The following is a 17864-nucleotide window of genomic DNA, read 5'->3' as shown; positions in this document are numbered from 1 at the left end:
GATATTCCAATACAGTGACTATGATAATATATCTACTCCACTAAGCAAATTTGGAACTATTGTAGAAATTCGCATGAAATTTCTTGACATTAAGAAAAAATAGGAAGCTTGAGTAACAATTGATAAGCATGAAGATGCCTTTACCTTGAGCAGAAACTTCAATACCTTGAAAATTTACAATTCTTTAGTCAAAGGAGCCTTAACAGATAAGGTTCCTAGAAATCTAGATGTATATAAACCCGCAGAATGGAATTCAGATGACCATCAAGATAATACTATAAAACAAAGAATCCCCCAACATCCTATGTGGATAGTAATTAAGGCCAAGGAAGAAAATTTTAATTACTATAAATTCAATAGATACCTTCAACAGAGAGTAGGTGGCATTAAAAATGGAGATATAACAAGATTTAGTAAGAATTCATTACTTGTTCATGCCAAGTCAAAAACACAATCCAAGATGCTCTGTATGATGAATGTTGAAAATAGTGATATAATAGAGAAGATTAGTAATCACCAAAACTCTAACTATGGAAGAGGTGTTCTCCATGATAAAGACTTGTATGAGTTGACTGAACTAGAAATATTAGAAATGTGCCCTACATCTATTTTGAAAGTGAAAAAGATCCCAAATAGTAATGTGATTATACTTACTTTTGAGGATAGCAATATACCGACTCATATAACAGTTGAAAATGAAAGTGAGAATTAGACCTTTCCAACCTAAAGCTCTACAGTGCTATAATTGTTTTAAATTTGGCCATCCATCAAAGATATGTAAGAATAATGAGGTATGTGGAAATTGCTCTGGCCCAACATATGGCCAATGCTCAGATATTCCCAAATGTGTCAATTGTCAATTGGATCACAAACCAGTTGATAGAGTATATGAAAAATATAAATTTGAAACAGCAGCTGTAAATAAAGCTTATACTGAGCATATCACGATAGGACATGCTAAGCGACTCTTAGGAAAAAAAAGAGCTATGCAAACGCTCTTACTACCCCAAGAAATCCACCTCATTCTACAAATCTCTCTACTACAAATGAGACTTCAACCTCTGGGGTAGCAATCCAACATTCAAGGCCAGATAATCAACATACTTTGGTGAGAACACCAAACACAAAAACAGGTATCTCTTGCATAGCTCTTTTTTTTTTCCTAAGAGTTGCTTAGCATGTCCTATCATGATATGCTCAGTATAAGCTTTATTTACAGCTGCTGTTTCAAATTTATATTTTTCATATACTCTATCAACTGGTTTGTGATCCAATTGACAATTGACACATTTGGGAATATCTGAGCATTGGCCATATGTTGGGCCAGAGCAATTTCCACATACCTCATTATTCTTACATATCTTTGATGGATGGCCAAATTTAAAACAATTATAGCACTGTAGAGCTTTAGGTTGGAAAGGTCTAATTCTCACTTTCATTTTCAACTGTTATATGAGTCGGTATATTGCTATCCTCAAAAGTAAGTATAATCACATTACTATTTGGGATCTTTTTCACTTTCCAAATAGATGTAGGACACAGACAGAGGGCCTGACACAGACAGAGGGCTTGATATACAGACTCAGTTTGACTCATTGACTATCATGAGCAACACACATAATCATACACATATCCCACACCAAGCCCTCTACACTCCCTCCTCTCCTGATATCACCTTCTGCTCCCCCTGCCTAACCCCAACAACATCATGGAGAGTAGTCGGAACCCTTGGTTCTGACCACCTTCCAATCATCATCACCACCAAAACAAGATGCACCCCAGTTGGCCACAGACACACATACACCAATTACAAGAGAGCTAACTGGGAAGCTTTTACTGAAGAGACAGAACAACATTTTGAAACACTTAACAGTACACCAATCACAAACATAAACAATGCTGTGCACACTTTTAAGACAATCATACAAAATGCAGACAAGAGATACATCCCTAGAGGCAACAGAAAATCACACAACCCCAACTTCACACCAGAAATCCAAGGCCTCATCAGACAACGTGACACACTTAAACACGATACCCCCACACCTATCCCTCAAAACATAGCAAACCAAATACAAACACTAAACACTGTGATTGCCAATAAAATACACGAACAAAAAACACAAAATTGGCAAAAATTTATCAATACACTTGATCACAAAACAAACACCAGCAAATTGTACAAAACACTCAACAGCATTACACTATCCAACAGTAACACTACACGCTCTCACGCAGCAATAATCACAACAACAGATAATCTACCTTCAAACAGACAACAAGCAAACGCACTCATATGTCATTTTGCACAGACAAGCCATCTCACTTCTCACCCTGACGACCGACGCACCATCCGACGTAAGAAAGACTTCCCCACAGACTCAGACTATGCACCCTTCATAGACAGTCAGACAAAACTCATAATACATACTCTCAAGCACTCATCTGCCTGTGGCCCTGATAACATAAGCAACATCCACCTAAAACACATTGGACCACAAGGTATACACGCACTCACAAACATTGCAAACTACAGCTATTCACACAACACTATACCCGTCACCTGGAAGCATGGTAAAATAATCACCATTCCAAAACCGAACAAAGACCCAACAATCCCAACATCGCTCTGCCCAATCACACTTCTCTGCACCCCTTCTAAAGTCATTGAACGCCTAATACTTAAACTTGTCGCACCACATATTCCCCTTGCTGACTCACAACATGGTTTTAGGCCACTACACTCCACAAACACTCTTCTGATAAACCTCACACAAAGAATTTTAGATGGCATCAATTCAGATAGGCCCCACGACAGAACACTTCTCATAACATTAGACATTAGTACAGCTTTTGATGCTATCCCCTGCCACAACCTAATAAATAAAATATATAACACAGACATGCACAATAACACCAAAAGATGGCTGGCCAATTATCTGGCAGGTAGGAATGCTTACGTGTCATATAATGGCCAATCATCGCACATCAGAAACATTAAGAATGGAGTACCACAGGACTCAGTTCTATCCCCCACACTATTTAATCTATACATGCATGACTTACCCACACCAGACACCTCAGAAATACAAATCTCTTCCTACGCAGACGACATAACAATCACATGCACACATCGTAACACAGACAAAGCTGCAGAAATAATCCAGCCATACCTTGATACATTCAACACATGGTTCATCACAAACAGACTCAAAATAGCTCCAACAAAATCTACAGCAACACTTCTCACCAACTGGACAAAAGAACACAAATACATACCTCATCTCTACATCAACAACACTCTAATACCACACACAAACACACCGAAAATTCTTGGTGTAACATACGATACATCCATGTCTTTCAAACAACACATCACAAACATAAAAAACAAATGCACACCTAGACTTAACGCACTTAAGTCAATCACTGGAACAACATTTGGACAAAACAAAGAAACTAATATAACAATATACAAACAATGCATACGCTCAGTGATGAATTATGCGAGTCCTGCATGGGCTCCTAATCTCAGTGAGACACACCACAACACCCTTCAAATCATACAAAACAAAGCCCTAAAAACAATTACAGGCTGCACAAATACAACACCTACAGACCATTTACACCATGAAACAAAAGTCCTCAAAGTCAAGGACCACCTTGACATGAGAGGCACACAAACACTTGCCACAGCCACCACAAACACATCACACCCGTTAATAGCTATTTACAGAATCATGAAAGGCATAGAAATTACTGATAGAGAGAATCTGATAAAATGGGATGACAGAAATACAAGAGGACACGGAAAGAAAATAAAAAAAGACAGCTATAGAAGAGATTTTAAAAAGAACAGCTTTCCTCACAGAGCAATAGACAGTTGGAACAAGTTAGATGAGAAAGTGGTGTGTGGAAAAACAATACATGAATTTAAAAATAGTTTAGATAAAATGAGATATGAAGACGGGACCCCACGAGCATAGCTCCCCTTCCCGTAAAATACAACTAGGTAAATACAACTAGGTAAATACACTACATAGCAGAACACCCACACACACCAAGAAACATTAAAACAACACCCAAAGACCTGTATCACACACAGATACTCTCTTCTCTTCCTCCACAACCACCAAATACCAGCCTCCGGAAACATATTCATAATCATATCACTCACCGCTCCATTAACACACTGAAAGACAACACACTGCTGCATGCCAGACCCCCTGATATCCACCCTTCTGAATCCTCTCTCCCACGAAAGGACAGAGTCCACTTGGCCAGACTGCGGTGTGGCCACCACCCAGCACTTCTAAGCTACCAGAAGAGGCTGGATGACTGCATTGTGAACAGCTGCCCAGGATGTAACACTTCACCCCATACCATACAACACATAATGGAAGACTGCATTATACACAATCATGCACGCAAACAACACAACATACACTCTATAAAGGATTTGTGGGAAAACCCAGTTTCGGCTGTGGCATTCCTTGGGGAGACGGGACTGCTCGGACAGACAGTCTAGGGAACGACAACAACAACAACAGATATCCTACCTCCAGATTACAAAAACACCTTGCATAGTAAAGAGGTGCAACCCTCCAATCCCCTTCCATCTTCCAGCGTAGGGTCTCAGGCAGAATCCACAAATGCTCTTACTACCCCAAGAAATCCACCATGTTGTACAAATCCCCCACTGTAAATGAGACTTCAACCTCTAGGTTAAAAACGCAACACTCATGGCCAGGTGATCAACATACATCAATGAAAACACTAAACACTAAGGCAGATATAGTACCTCCTGATCATAAAAACATGGGGCAACCTTCCAATCCACCTCCACCTTCTAGTGAAATATCTCAGACAGAATCCGCAAATGCTCTTACTACCCCAAGAAATCCACCTCATTCAACAAATCCCTCCTCAGTGAATGAAACCTCAACCTCTGGGGTAGCAGCCCAACATTCAGGGCCAGGTGACCAACATACCTCGGCGAGAACACAAAACACTAAGGCAGATATCCTACCCCCTGATCATAAAAACACTTCACATAGTAAAGAGGGGCAACCCCCCAATTCTACTCCATCTTCCAGCGAAGTGTCTCGGGCAGAATCACTACCGGACTCAATGGAGATTGAAACGAAAAAACAAAATAAAAAACACCCTCTCCATCAACTCCAAAGAAATGTAACTCTAGCAGATATATTTTACAAGAAAAAGATAAAGGAGCAAAAGCCAAAACTACCAAAATAGCTACTGAAGAAAAACCACCATCTTCACAAAAAGCTCATAAAGACAAAAAACACTCAAAAATGACTGAATAAAGGTCCTCCCCCCAGAAAATAGATACATTCACATCACTAATACAGAACTCCATATAATATAGAAGCGGGAAGTCATGGAGGATGTCTTGTTTATGTACGAAGAGATATTCCCCATTTTCCAATTTGTTTAAATACAACATTAAAAGCAGTAGCAATTCAAATACAATAAAAAAGAAAATACACCTTATGCTCTCTTTACCTGCCCCCAAACACCATGGTTACCCAAGAGGAAATAGTAACTTTGATTAATCAGCTCCCGTGGCTGTTTCTCATTATGGGTGACCTTAATGGCAGACACCCACTATGGGGAGATGTTACTACAAACCAAATAGGGAATATTATAGCTTCACTTATAGAATATGAAGATCTAGGACTTTTGAATACTGGGGAGCCCACCCATTACCATATTCAAACAGGTACTGTCTCTTGTCTAGATCTTACAATTTCTAGTCCCAACTGCATAATTGATTTCAGATGGAGACCAAATGATGACTGGTATAGCAGTGACCACACCCCGATAATAATTTAAACAAATGATGACCCACCAACTCAAAGATCACCAAAGTGGAGTATCAACAAAGCTGATTGGGATAAGTTTAAAGAACTAAGTTAAATCGAAGGCGATGCAAATGACTTTCCAACTCCAGAAGTTGCTATTGACTTATTAAATGGAACTTTTCATACAGCAGGTATACACTCTATACCAAAAACTACAGGACCCTTTAAGCAATGCCCAGTTCCATGGTGTTCTGAAGAGCTCAGAATTTTACATCGAACTACAAAAACATCACTTACCCATTACCGCAGACATCGAACAATTGAAAATATGATCATCTACAAAACAATGCAAAGCTAGATTTCGTAAAGCAATGAAAGCTGCCAGAAGACAGTCATGGGCATCCTTTGTATCTTCCATCAATTGTTGAATGCCTGTCCACAGTATTTGGAAAAAAATTAATAAGATAGCAAGGAAATTTACACCCAGCCCTCCACCAGTGCTTAAAGTTAACAATATCCTTGTCACAGATTCTAAAGAAGTTAGTAATTATGGCGGAGTCGACTGGGACTCCGCAGATGAAATAGACAGCCAACATCATAGCGTCCGTGACGTAGACAGACTTGGGACTGAAGGTTATAGAATCACGGGGATATTTGATGCGTATTTAATGCAGATCTGATCCATCGTTCGATAATACGTTGGAATTGATGAAAAACTGTAAAAAGTACTATAATTACTATAGGCTAAAGGCTACACAAGAAGAGGGTATTACAAAGGATGCACTAGAATACTCTAAACCTCAAATACAAAGAGTTTTAAGACTTACATGGTTTGGCTAGGCGTGGGGTGTGTACATCTTTCTAGATCGGACCAAGACTGGCGCCTAGAGGTGACGTGACATCACCCACAGTAACCGGTTCTTACACACCTTCTTAAGTCTAATTCTTTAAGTGAACATTGTACAAATAATGAGATGCTATCTTGCAGCACAGCTTGCAGACAACTTACAACGATAGTATTCTTAAGCAGACGAAGCTTCTGCTCGCAGCATACTTAAATTAAACATTACGAAAAACAAACTTGAAAACCTCTTCCGAGGGGAAACGAGCCTTACGACAAAAAGATATGTAAACATGGGGATACACGGACATATAAAAAAGCCCCGTTACCTCTCGTAACGGCACACTCCCTTCCTAATTTTCTAGGGGGAAAAATTACCAAATCTATTGACCTAGCAACACAAGCTCAGAAATGGGTCTTACATATTCATGGGCTTTGTTGTTTACCACAACTCTTACTTGGACCTTCCTGACTAAATCATCCTTGCCAGGGAATACTTTGTTTACAATACCCAAGGGCCACTGTCCTTGGGGACACTCTTGATTTTTTACCAACACTACATCATCCACCTTTACATTTGGAGAGGAATTGACCCACTTTCTTCTGGGTTGCAAAGAGGAAAGATACTCTTTCTTCCATCTCTTCCAGAATTCCTCAGCAAGGTGATGGACATGCTTCCATTGAGATTTGTATACTGCCTTAATATCTATCTCTTCAGGAAGAGTTACAGGAATATCAGTTTTCTGAGTGAGAAGGATGGACGGAGACAAAATGAAAAGACTACTAGGGTCCGAGGAAACAGGAACTTAAGGTCTGGAATTCACGATCTTACATACTTCTGCAAAGAAGGTTACTAACACCTCATGTGTTAATGCCTTGGGGTGATGGTTAGTCAGTATCACATTCATGATGTTGCGGACTATCCCCACCATACGCTCCCATGCTCCACCCATGTGAGAAGCATGAGGAGGGTTAAACAACCAAGTGCAACCTTGACTTGACAAGAAACTATTGACATCACCACCTTCATCGGTAATGGCAAGCAAGTTCAGTGCTTTGACAGCACCTACAAAGTTCGTGCCTCTGTCAGAACGCATCATCTTAACTGGGCCACGAATACAGATGAATCTCTTTAAGGCATTAATGAAGGAAGAAGTACTCAATTCTTCTACAGTCTCTATGTGGATAGCTCTGGAAACAAGACAGGTGAACAGAACGCCCCATCTTTTACTTTCGAGGAAGGAACTTCTAGTGCGCCGAGTTTTAATATGCCAGGGGCCAAAAAGGTCAACTCCTACATAGGAAAATGGCGGATTGGGAGTAAGTCTATCGACGGGTAAGTCTCCCATCTTCTGAACACACACCTTACCTCTTACCCTTTTACAGGTGACGCATTTGGAAATGACCTTAGAAATGGTACGTTTTCCTCCCAAAATCCAGAAACCACCTGTACGGACGGCTCCTTCTGTAATCACTCTCCCTTGGTGGTGCACTGTCTCATGGTAGTGACGGATCAACAACAAGCCTAAGTGGGATTCCTTTGGAATAATAATAGGCCTTGCAAGCATACCAAGTACATCACTGCCTTGACTCAACCTGCCTCCTACACGAAGTAGGCCCTTCTGGTCTAAATAAGGAGACAGAGATGCAATGGGACTAGAAGGAGATAAACAAACTTCACCTTGCAATTTAGACATGGCAGACGAGAAATAATCCTTTTGGTATGTCTGAACAATGAAATCAGCTGCATCTTCTAGTTGATCGGGCGACTTATGTTTGTTGCACATATGCCAACCTGAACAACATTTGTTACCTTGTTTGAAAGAACGGGCTATATGCTTAAGGAGAGCTACCGCTCTTACAAGTCTCCTCCAACAGGAGAAATTAGAGAACCTTTGAGCTAATGACGCAATTGCAGGCTCTACATTGCTTTTGTTTGCACTAACAAGGGGTTCAGACTCAATTGTGTAGTCTGATACCTTTACTTCTTTATCTGTCTCAGGGCTTACAAGAGGAAAACTTCCACTGGTGGATACAACATCCTCAAATAAGCTTGAGGGACCTGACAACCAATCACTCTGATTTAGGTCGGTTATTTCAAGACCACGGGTAGCCAGGTCTGCTGGATTACAATCTGTAGGTACATAATGCCATTGGTTAGGTTCGGTGGACGACCTAATGTGGTCTACTCTGTTACTCACGTAGACATGAAATCTACGCCTTTCATTATGAATATAGCCCAAGACAATCATGCTGTCAGAATAGAAATGCCTTGCGTCTAAGGGTTTGTCCAAGCAATCCGAGATGGAATTGCTGAGATTAACTGCCATCACTGCAGCACACAACTCTAACCTGGGAATAGTATGACCATGGTTGGGAGCTACTTTAGCTTGTCCCCTCACAAAACACACCTGGTAGCTTTTGGTATCACTGAAAACCTTAAGATATGATACAGCTCCTACTGCTACTCTGGAAGCATCTGAAAAGGTATGAAGCTCTATCCTGTGAGCTTGAGACAAAGAAATACTAGCAAACTGACGGTTGATGCTTATGTCCTTGAGGTCCCTTAAGGACGTTAGCCATCTGGACCATTTGGTATGGATCTTAGCTGGTATGGGTTCATCCCAACCACACTTTAGATTGGTTATCTCTCTTAGGAGTAGTTTTCCCACTATTATTACTGGAGCTAAGAATCCCATGGGGTCAAACAGACTATTTACAACAGACAGTATCCCTCTTTTTGTCGAAGGCTTGTCTGAATCCATGAACTTATAGACGAAAACGTCTCTTTGGATGTCCCATAAGAGGCCCAGGCTAGACTGCATAGGCATAGAGTCAGAAGTTAGGTTCAGCTCCTGAAGGTTATCAGCCAGCTCACTGGTGGCAAACTTTTCCAGCACTTCCTTACTGTTGGAAGTGATCTTGTGCAAGCGCAGGCGTCCTCCTTCTTGGAGTGCTGACTTAGAGTCTTGGATTAACTTGTAAGCAGTCTCCGCATCTGGCAGAGATGCTAACCCATCATCCACGTAGAAATTGTTCTCTATGAAATAGCGAACTTCAGGAGAGGCATCTTCTACAGACTTACGCAAGCCATAGGTGGCAATGGCGGGAGATGGCGTGTTCCCAAAAACGTGAACAGTCATCCTATACTCAATCAACCTTTCATCAGGGTCATTATTCTTGTACCAGAAGAATCTGAGATAATCTCTTTGCTCAGTCTTCACTTTGAAATTGTAGAACATCTGTTCTACATCAGCTGCCACTGCTACAGCTTCCTGACGGAAACGTAGAAGAATCCCGAGAATACTGTTTGTCATATCAGGACCTGACATCAGCATATCATTTAGGGAGAACTCTCTGGATTTGGCAGAAGAGTCGAACACAACCCTGATCTTGTCAGGTTTCTTAGGGTGGTACACCCCAAACAATGGAAGATACCAGCACTTCTGATCAGACTTCAATGGTGGTGCAACCTCAGCATGCCCACGATCTAACATCTTTTGCATGAAGGCCATCATATGCTGACGTTTTTCCGGCTTTGTGCTGAGGCTACGATGGAGAGACAGTGTGCGGTGCCACACAAAGTCTCTATTATTACTGGTGGCTACAACATTGGGACGGAAAGGCAGTGGCGCGACCCAATGACCACTTTGATCCTTGCGGAACTCTGAGTTCATAACATCCAAGAACTTCCTGTCTTCAATCGACAGGGCGGCCTTGTCATCATCTTTGGTTACCTTGAACAAATCATCCTTTACTTCAGAAACATGAATCTGGTTACCACATGGTGCGACTATAGAGGGACGTCTATCATGTACAAAGGATGTTTTGAAACTGCTAATGACAGGAGGCCTACAAGTGCCATGGAGACACACTTCCCCAATGATTGCCCAACCCAGACTGGTCTGTTGAGCTAGAGGGGCATTGACAGGTCCAATTCTCTGGTCAAAAATGTAATGAGCTGAAGGCACATCTCGACCAATGATGAGTAGAATCTCAGCTTCAGGAACCAGAGGTGGAATACATTCGGCCAGGTCGGACAGATGGGGATAACCACGAGCTATGGCGGGGGTGGGTATCTCTTCTCTTACATTGGGAATGCTGTCGCATTCCACTAACTGAGGGATATGTACCTCTTGTGAGTTATGCCAAGACACGATGGTGTAATTTTTGGTGGTGCGCCCAGAAGCGCCCGTTACACCTGCACAGGTAGCTAGACGATATGAAACCCGTTTGCTCAGCTTGTCAAACAAATCGAAAAACTCAGACCTTGCTAAAGAGCAATTGCACTGATCGTCTAGGATGGCATAACACCACACTCCGAGCTCTGGCTTACTTTCAGGATAGACCTTTACCAAGAAGGTCTTGGCGCAGGACTTACTCGTGGAAGTGGGGTTACTGCATATCAAGGTACATTTGGAATTGACCGCAGCATCCTCCCCTCCCTGAGTCTTTACTACGGGGGTAAGAACATTTGGAAGCGGCACTTGATTGACTACAGGGGAGCGAGGTGTTTTATCTTGAGCAACCTCCCTTCCATGCTGTGTAACCGCTTGAGTCGAACTCCTCTTCGACCTGGGTTCATCGTGATGTAAGGCAGTCACATGAGTATGGGCCTTACAGAGTTTGCAGAAAGTTCTCTCTTTGCAGCTGGAAGGAGGATGGTTACCTTTGCAACATCTGTTGCACACTCCTTTATCGTTTAAGAAAACCTTCCTCTCGCTCACTGACATGGTGCGAAAAGCCCTGCAGAAATCCAAATGGTGTACGTAGGCATCATGGTAGACGCAAAAATCTCCCTTTTCTGCCTTTCTTTGCTCGGTAGGACTAGCGGCGCCAACATACCTGTCAGCGCCCGTGGTCGTCTTACTGCCACTGGACAACATGGTGTCAGTCTTCTTCACACGTACTTGAGGAAACTTAGAGGGAGGTGGCTTCTCTGGTTTCACAAAACCATCGGCTCCAAGGCTTTGATAAGAGAAACATGGATCATTCTCGACCCTTGCCATCTCCTTCACAAACTCAATGAAGAAGGAGAAAGGTGGGTACGGCTCAGTGTGAGCAGTCTTGTAGTTCATGGCTCTGCCAGTCCACGCTTTCTGTATACAGGGTGGAAGTTTTGCGACAATGGGATTGATGCCTGACGAGGCGTCATAATATGCAAACAGTGTACTGTATACAGGGTTAGCCTTCAAGGCTTCTATCTGGTACAGAATGTCACACAGGTCGTATAACCTTAAGGTGTCTCTAGGTGAAATCCTAGAGAAGTTGGCGAGCTTCTTTTTAATTGAAGTCTCAATGATCGAAGGGGCAGCAAACCTGTCATCCAAGCGCTCCCAAATTCTACTGCACGCCAGGGTTGGATTCTTGGCATTTGAGTTTCTAGTTGTACGGGCCCATTCTTTAGACTCAGGACCTAGGTACTTAACTAACAGGTCTATTTCCTCCTTACATGAGGTGCCTAACTCTTGCACGACTTCCTTGAAACTCTCCTTCCAAACAGCATAGTCTTCCGCAGTATCATCAAACGTAGACAGCCTGCTAAGAAGTAAATCCTTCCGCAAGAAGAACTTGCTCAAATCGGCAGAATTGGAGGTTGTCCCCAATCTAGGAGATGCACTCCGAGGAGGTTTTACTACAGGTGGTGACACATAAGAAACATGGTTAGCAACAGGTTGCTGCGCAGGTTGCACAGACCTCACCTTTACCTTTTCGATACGAGGTTCAAAACTGAATGGAACATTGTTAGCAGGCTGTGAGTTAACTCTGAAATCAGAACAGGGCTTGAAAACAGGGCTTTCAGGATTCAAGCCTACCAGATCCTTCTGACTAGCGGAAACATCGACTATACCACCCTGTTGCTCCACATATAGTTGGGTGCGGGTAGCGACTGTACCTTTTAATTGGTCCCAGTCACTGCATGTTTCCCAATCATCGTCGGGTCCTAAGTGCCTAAGTTCGGCTTCGGCTTCTTCCAACTCCTTTTGCTGTGTCATAAGTTTGAACTTGGCCTGCATTTCAGCCTGCTCTTTCATAAGCTGACCCTCCTGTTCGGCAAACTTGACTCTGATACGAGCGGTCTCCACCTTGGCTCGTTGCTTCCTTGCAACACTAACACTGGTGCTACTGGAACGACCTGACCTAACCGACCTTCTTGAACTGCCCTTCATGGAAGGGGGCATACAAAACTCAGAGTGGTCGACGAGGGATAAAGGAACTTGATTGGACTTCGGGTCATCTTGTAAAAACGGTTCAGTGTGGTGTTCCTCTTCCGTGACTTCAACTGAGGAAGAGGAAGCATAATTACTGATTACCTGACGAAAAGATGCCTGAAAATCCCTGTCTTCGTGCTTCACTGATTCAGCACGAGCCAGACTTTCTGAAGTACGTTCACGCATTAAGAATTCCAGGTACCTTTTTACAGTATCCTGGTACACAGCGTGGGCCTCATACAACCAAGGACCATGATTCGGTTCTTCCAATAAGGCTTGTACTCCTTCTCTACTCGCCTTTACCCTCTCTTCATGCTGATCAGACGCTCTCTGAAAAGCCTCTTGCCCTTCAGCCGTGAGGACTCTGACCCTACCAGAGACGGGTCCTTCATCTATACTGTGGTTGGAAGACATATTGCCAAGCGAGAGAAACAGTGAGAGACAAGACAGTAATATGATAAAGAAGACAAGGAAAACTCGAACTTAATCGAAAACCACGGAGTACGTTACCACACTCCTAACTATACGACTATTGAGGTAGACAACAACAGATTAAACCCTACATTTGGTTCAATCTAAAAATGCACATTAGTCGCATGCTTATATTAACATATGACAGGATTTTAGGCAAGGTAGCTTGCCTTCAAAGGAAAAACACATGCTTAACTGCGACGAGGTGTTATGTAAACACTGTTGGGACTTGGCAACCATACGTTGTTGCCACATCACACTCGCGCGCCGATGCGATCACTAAGACACAAGATCACTACACTACACTACACTTAACTTGCGCTAACTTATGCCAGGAAGGCGACACATCAAGTTCATGTGGTGACGACGAGGGGAATCTAGACGTGGCAACGGCGTGCAGGGCGTGGTCTGGCCGAAACCTCATTCCTATGCTTTCTTCATCTGTTCGTTTCTATCGAACCATTTTTTCATTATGGCGGAGTCGACTGGGACTCCGCAGATGAAATAGACAGCCAACATCATAGCGTCCGTGACGTAGACAGACTTGGGACTGAAGGTTATAGAATCACGGGGATATTTGATGCGTATTTAATGCAGATCTGATCCATCGTTCGATAATACGTTGGAATTGATGAAAAACTGTAAAAAGTACTATAATTACTATAGGCTAAAGGCTACACAAGAAGAGGGTATTACAAAGGATGCACTAGAATACTCTAAACCTCAAATACAAAGAGTTTTAAGACTTACATGGTTTGGCTAGGCGTGGGGTGTGTACATCTTTCTAGATCGGACCAAGACTGGCGCCTAGAGGTGACGTGACATCACCCACAGTAACCGGTTCTTACACACCTTCTTAAGTCTAATTCTTTAAGTGAACATTGTACAAATAATGAGATGCTATCTTGCAGCACAGCTTGCAGACAACTTACAACGATAGTATTCTTAAGCAGACGAAGCTTCTGCTCGCAGCATACTTAAATTAAACATTACGAAAAACAAACTTGAAAACCTCTTCCGAGGGGAAACGAGCCTTACGACAAAAAGATATGTAAACATGGGGATACACGGACATATAAAAAAGCCCCGTTACCTCTCGTAACGGCACAGTAATATTTTAGCTGACCATTTTGCTTAGGTCTCACAAAAGACTGACAGTTGCCCAGGACACCATTGCAGAATAAGAGAAGAACAACCTTTAGATTTTTCTTCAGACAAGACAGAATCATACAACATATCCTTTACAGAAAGAGAATTTGATACTGCCCTAGATAGAAGCAAAAATATAGCCCCTGGTCCAGATATGATCCCCTATAAAATGTTTAAACATATTTCAAGGAATACAAAACTTTTTGTGATAAATACAGTATTATAAATAGATTGTGGCAGGAGCACAGATACCCAACCATATGTATATGGTTGGGTAACAAACAAGAAATAGAAAAGCTGTGCCAAGGTAAACATGAATATGCAGAAGAACTGGAAATGGCTGAAATCATGAACAACCATTTGAAATCAGTATTCAAAATAGAAAACTCACCTAACTGTGAGGAAATAGAGAGAGATCCCCCTCAATGAAAGAAATAATTGTAACACAAAAGGAAATCAGCGTCCAAATCAAAACCCTTGATGTCAGAAAATCACATGGTCCAGACGGAATTGCAAATTGGATACTGAAAGAATGCATGGAAGAATTAACAGACAAAATATACAATATAATTAAATTCTCACTTAAAGAAGGAAAAGTGCCACAGGACTGGAAGAAGGCAAACATTGTACCTATTTATAAGAGAGGAAACAAGGAACACCCATCAAATTACAGACTGGTCTCCCTGACAAGCACAGTAGCAAAAATTTGCGAAAGGGTTGTCAAAAATAGATGGGTTAAACATTTGGAAGAAAAAACTATACTGAATTCAAATCAATTCAGATTCAGACAAGGAAGATCATGTACAACAAACTTGATCTGCTTCTACTCAAGATTAATAGACATAATACAAGAGAGAGATGGTTGGGCAGACTGTGCCTTTCTGGACCTACAAAAGGCATTTGATAAGGTACCACACAATAAACTAATAAGGAAGATAGAAACAATAGGTGGCATCAGAGGAAAATTACTGGAATGGATGAAAGACTTCCTAACTGGGAGGAGAATGACAATAGTAATTAGAGACAAATTCTCAAATTGGGAAGAAATGATAAGTGGTGTCCTGCAGGAATCAGTACTGGCCCCAATCATGTTTGCTATATACATAAATGACATGGACAAAGGAGTAGAGTGTTATATGAATTTCTTTGCAGATGATGCAAACATACTAAAGAAAGTAAAAACAGAGAAGGATTGCAACTCATTACAACAAGACTTGGACAAGATCTGGAAATGGACTCAAAAAGTGGGAAGTGAAATTCAATATCAAGAAATGCAGTAAAATGGAATTTGGAAAAAGTAAAAACAGAATATCGAGAGATTATAAAATTGGTGAAGAAGAGGTCAAAAAGTAAACTCGGAAAAAGACCTTGGAGTGATGATCAGCAAAGACATGACACCGGATAAGCTTATTAATAAAATAGTTGGAGAAACCTATAATTAATTGAGGTCAATAAAAGTGGCATTTGCCTATTTGGATGAGGAAATGATAAAAAATAATTTAACTACACTTATAAGACCAAAACTCGAGTACGCAGCAACACTATGGACACCCAGTACCAAAAAGAATATAAAGAGGTTAGAAAGAATACAAAGAGCAACAACAAAACTGGCACCAACTCTTTCCAAAATGATGTATGAACAAAGACTGTCCAAATTAGAATTACCAACTCTGGAATAAAGAAGGGAAAGAAGAGACTAACTATCTATAGAATTATGAAGGGAATGGAAATCTTAGATAAGAATGACTTATTGAAATGGGACAATGGAAAAACAAGAGGACACAAAAAGAAACTAAAAATAGATAATTGCAGAAGAGATCTGAAAAAAAGAATAGCTTCCCACACAGAGGGATAGATACTTGGAACAAATTGGACAAAGAAACAGTGTGTGCAAACACTATTCAAGATTTTAAGAAAAACTTGTTGCTGAGAGATACAAAGACAGGTCACCATGAGCATAGCTCCCTTCCCATATAATACAACTAGGTAAATACAACTAGGTAAATATGGGAAACAGCTTTTGTATTATCTTTTCTAAAGCCAGGTAAAGACCCATATTCAGCTTTCAGTTACCGTCCTATTGCTTTAATTTGCTGTCTAGGGAAAATAATGGAGAAAATAGTAAATACAAGACTTGTCTGGTATCTCAAGACTTGGACGGAGACCAAAACTGGACCACATAGTCAAGGATGGGTCTAACTATTGCTAGATAGAGTTTAATAATTACCTCTGCACTTCTATTCGTTACCGTCCTAGCAATGAAACCTAATGCCCTGTTAGCTTTATTCCTGGCGCTAATGCACTGTTTCCTGGTTTTAAGGTCTGGACTCACTAGAACTCCCAAGTCTCTCTTGCACTCAGTTTTATCTAAAAGCATGTTATCTAAGCTATATCTATTTTCAGGGTTGTGTAGCCCTATGTTTAACATGCTACACTTAGAGATATTGAAGTTCATTTGCCATTTCACCGACCATGTGAACAATTTGTTAAGATCATCCTGCAGAATCTCTGTGTCGTCTCCTGACCTAATTAGGCATCCTATTTTAGTGTTGTCCACAAACTTACTAACATCACTATTTATCCTGTCGTCTAAGTCTTTTATGTACATAATGAACAACAAGGGACCCAAAACCGAGCCCTGGTGGACCCCACTAGTAACATTGCCCCACCTAGATTTTACTCCATTTATGGTGACCTGCTGTTTTCTGTTACTAATCCAAGCTCTAATCCATTCTAACACTTTTCTTCCTATGCTGTGGGCTTTGATTTTATTTAGTAGTCTCTGGGGTGGCACCTTGTCGAACGTTTTGCTAAAGTCAAGGTAAATAATATCGTAATTATCGTTGTTATCAGACACCTTATATACTTTAGTGTAAAAGGATAGAAGATTAGTTACACATGACTTGGACGGAGACCAAAACTTCTTCCTATGCTGTGGGCTTTGATTTTATTTAGTAGTCTCTGGGGTGGCACCTTGTCGAACGTTTTGCTAAAGTCAAGGTAAATAATATCGTAATTATCGTTGTTATCTGACACCTTATATACTTTAGTGTAAAAGGATAGAAGATTAGTTACACATGACTTGGACGGAGACCAAAACTTAGAGAAACCATGCTGTGAATCACGAATTAAATTATGCCTTTCAATGTGTTCTTTGAGTCTATTTACTATTACTGATCCAAGAATTTTTCCTATAACCAATGTCAAACTGATTGGCCTGTAGTTGCATATAGACAATCTAACAGTAGGCACAAAACCAGTGTCTACTGATTTATTAAATATTTCAGTTAACTGATTGCAGATTTCAAATTTACACTCCTTTAGTATTCTTGGAAAATTTTTGTCTAGACCCGGGGATTTTGTAGC

General features: G+C 41.2%; 1 protein-coding gene across 9 annotated transcripts in view; it reads left to right on the top strand.

Moving 5' to 3' along the window:
• LOC143029744 (sodium- and chloride-dependent glycine transporter 2-like) overlaps positions 1 to 17864 on the top strand; it is a 181260-nt gene that overhangs the window by 95662 nt on the left and 67734 nt on the right. The window lies entirely within an intron of this gene.

Source organism: Oratosquilla oratoria, chromosome 11 (assembly GCF_046742065.1).
Source record: "Oratosquilla oratoria isolate Oo_2021 chromosome 11, ASM4674206v1, whole genome shotgun sequence".
Classification (NCBI taxonomy): domain Eukaryota; kingdom Metazoa; phylum Arthropoda; class Malacostraca; order Stomatopoda; family Squillidae; genus Oratosquilla; species Oratosquilla oratoria.
This window is presented reverse-complemented; position numbering and strand designations above follow the sequence as displayed.